The sequence below is a fragment of the Hemicordylus capensis genome, chromosome 6 (assembly GCF_027244095.1).
Source record: "Hemicordylus capensis ecotype Gifberg chromosome 6, rHemCap1.1.pri, whole genome shotgun sequence".
In the NCBI taxonomy this organism is placed as follows: Eukaryota; Metazoa; Chordata; class Lepidosauria; order Squamata; family Cordylidae; genus Hemicordylus; species Hemicordylus capensis.
Window position 1 is genome coordinate 131,404,146 of NC_069662.1, and position 3,074 is coordinate 131,407,219.

The 3,074-nt window shown below is 42.4% G+C and overlaps 1 non-coding gene across 1 annotated transcript; it reads left to right on the top strand.

Annotated features, from left to right (window-relative positions):
* Positions 1 to 2,467: 2,467 nt before the first annotated feature.
* LOC128332225 (U6 spliceosomal RNA) lies at positions 2,468 to 2,572 on the top strand. The gene has a single exon (XR_008310631.1). It is a non-coding gene; the product is annotated as a U6 spliceosomal RNA (small nuclear RNA).
* Positions 2,573 to 3,074: the final 502 nt, after the last annotated feature.

Genomic DNA, 3,074 nt, shown 5'->3' on the forward strand with positions numbered 1-3,074 from the left:
GATTCATTAACTCCCTCACTTGGAGGGGCCTCTGGGGAGAGGGGTGAACATGGGCCCTCTCTCCCCTAGCTATGCCCCTGGGTAGAAGGCCTGGTTCATCATAGCATTAAATATCAGGCATAGCCAACAGAGAGCCTCCATCCTGCCTATCAATCACATGGGCTGATATTTCACACTCCTATTCCTTCTGCACCTGAAGAAGTCTCTGTTGTCTAAGTACAATTATCCCATGGTAGCTCCCCAGCCTAGGTCCCAGCCTCAGATCTTGAAGTGCCTGGCTCAAGCCCTGAAATCTTTAATGTCATCTTGCCAATTTGGATAATTTATTCCCAGTGTAGACAGTCACTGTTTTTCACTAGGTTTCCTTGACAGAGAATCAGGATTTCCCTTGGATGGCGGTAGTGGGCAGTGGGCAGTGGGCAGGATAGGGAGGGTGGGATGAAGGACTGAATTATCCTTTCTTCTGTGGAATTATCCTCCCATCTCCTTCTGTGTTGTTCAGATGTAGTTTAGGCAGAAGAGAGAGCATATGGCTTTTATAGCTAACCTTTTAAATTTGAGTTATTTGAAGCTTATCCACAAGGTATTACTAGCACAGTCATTGTGGAAGCAATTAGTGCATAAACATGCTAATTATTAACATTACCATCCATAAAGTTCACTGCAAAACATACTGTGTATTATAAAAGCATTAGAAAGCTTTTGGCAAATTCCTTCGCAGACACCTAAATGGAAAATAATGACCATGTATAAGAACAAATGCATGGAAAGGCAATTGTCAACACTGATCCGCCCAGGTTTTAATCCACATTCACCCTGAAAAGAACTAATTATATATGAATAATCTATTTTTATTTTGAGACAAGTCCACTTTATAGTCAGCTAAGCGTTGCTTTTTTCATTGTCAAAGTAAATGCTCATTGACTTGAAACAGGGCCTAAAAGTGGAATGGGTATACTTTACTGAGGCCCAGACTGCAAGCCCATTACTCTGAAGAAAAAAAATGAGGCTGAATTGTAGATCATATTTGAGGATGTTTATGCAAATGCATTGCCTTCTCTCTATAGAGGACGCAAGTTTGTATAAACGTTTGTGAGATTTGTGAGCCAATCTGAAGTAGTATTAGAACAGACAATCAACATTCTGAATTGTGAGCTGCTAAGAGAGATGTGTGCCACTCAGCGGGCAGCTTCAGACATTGCATGGAACCTCAGCTGCCGCTAGACTCCATGCAACCTTCCTTGGCCCTGAAAGCACACACTTCCCCTTCCCATCCCCGTGTGAGTGCCTACTTCTGTTCTAGATTAGGATATGCTGAGAATGGTGGGCTTGGACATTAAAACCAATCACACCATATACTAACCTGAAAAAGGAAGTAGGCACTCATGCAGGGATGGGAGGGGGAAATGCAGAGCTCACAAGAATGGCATATCCTCGATATGACGATCCTCACCATCTCTGGCAGATTTCAAAAAACACTTGAAAACCCATCTTTTCGCCCAAGCTTTCTCAGCTTCCTAAATTTTTAGGTTTTAATTTCTGGTTTATTTTTAAATTGTTAAATTGTTTTTAGATTTGTATATGTTTTTAACTTGTTTTATGCTATTGTTAACCGCCCAGAGATGAAAGTTTGGGGTGGTGTACAAATTTGATAGATAGATAGATAGATAGATAGATAGATAGATAGATAGATAGATATCCCAGAGTTCCAAACTCTGTAATCTAGAGTTTCATATTTGAAAATTCAGACTTTTTAAAACTTAAGCATAATTCAACTCTAGTAAACACTGCTAGAGTGTTTATAACTTTCTTATAAAGGCGAACTATGTTATGAGGTGCAAAAGGTTGGTACTCATGACTAGACCTTCTCTTTAGCAGCACTCAGACTTTGGAACTTCTTGTTCAGGAGAATTCATTTTACTGAGCGTTTTTAACCTCGGAGACAGAAATTAGTATTACCATCTTGTTAACATTAGCTTGCCGCACTCCAAAGCTGAAGTTCACCCACTTCATGATTTTGAACTCTGAGATAATTTTTTCCTGAGGTAACTTATAATGGAAGAGGTTCAACAGACTGAATTAAGAGCTGCAATATTCTATAGCTCGACTGAACTGGGAAAGGAATCAATGCCATTTGAAGTTACTGAGGTCTCTGCCAGGTCTGGCAACAGGGTCAGCATCATCAGGCATATGCTGATGGTCTAAGGCAGGGGTTCTTAACCCTTTTGCACTTAAAGATCCCCCAGATTCTCAAGATTCTTACCCATCAACCCCTAAACCATTTATATATTTTCATAAGGCTCCAGTAAAACCTAGAGTACTCAGGAAAGTTATTTTCAAGAACTGTATTCTCACCAGAAAACAAATTAAATTCAGTGCAGCACAGATTTTCTATGGACAACCTGGAACTACCCCATGGACCCCCAAAGGTTCAATGGACCACAGGATAATAACCCCTGGACTAGGGCTATTAATTTGGCAACACATATACTAAAAGTGGAATGATACAGTGAAGATTAGCATGGCCCTACACAAGGATGACATGCAAATTTGTGAAGCACTAGATATTTGGGGGTGATAGGGCCCCGCAGCTCAGTGGTAGAGCAACTGCTTTGCATGTGGGAGGCCCAGGGTTCAATCCCTGGCATCTCCAGGTAGGGCTGAGAGAGACACCTGCCTGAAACCTTGGAGAGCTGCTACTAGTCAGTGTAGACCAGGGGTGTCAAACTGAGGCCCTCCAGCTGTTTTTTTGGCCTACAACTTCCATCATTCCTAGTCACAGTGGCCAGTAGTCAGGGATGTTGGGAGTTGTAGGCCAAAAACAGCTGGAGGAGGGCCACAATTTGAGACTCCTGGTGTAGACAGTACTGAGCGATATGGAACCATGGTCCAACTTAGGATAAGGCAGCTTCCAATGTGGCTATGTAAGAACCCACTACCAGTCTCTGAGACCACCTCCATGCACATAACCTTTGTGCAGTGGCAAAAGAGTGATTCTCTCGGCCAAGCAGGTCACTCTGTCACCATTTATTCTCTCCCCTAGAACTTGGAGGCTCATGGAGGTCAGAGCCCCC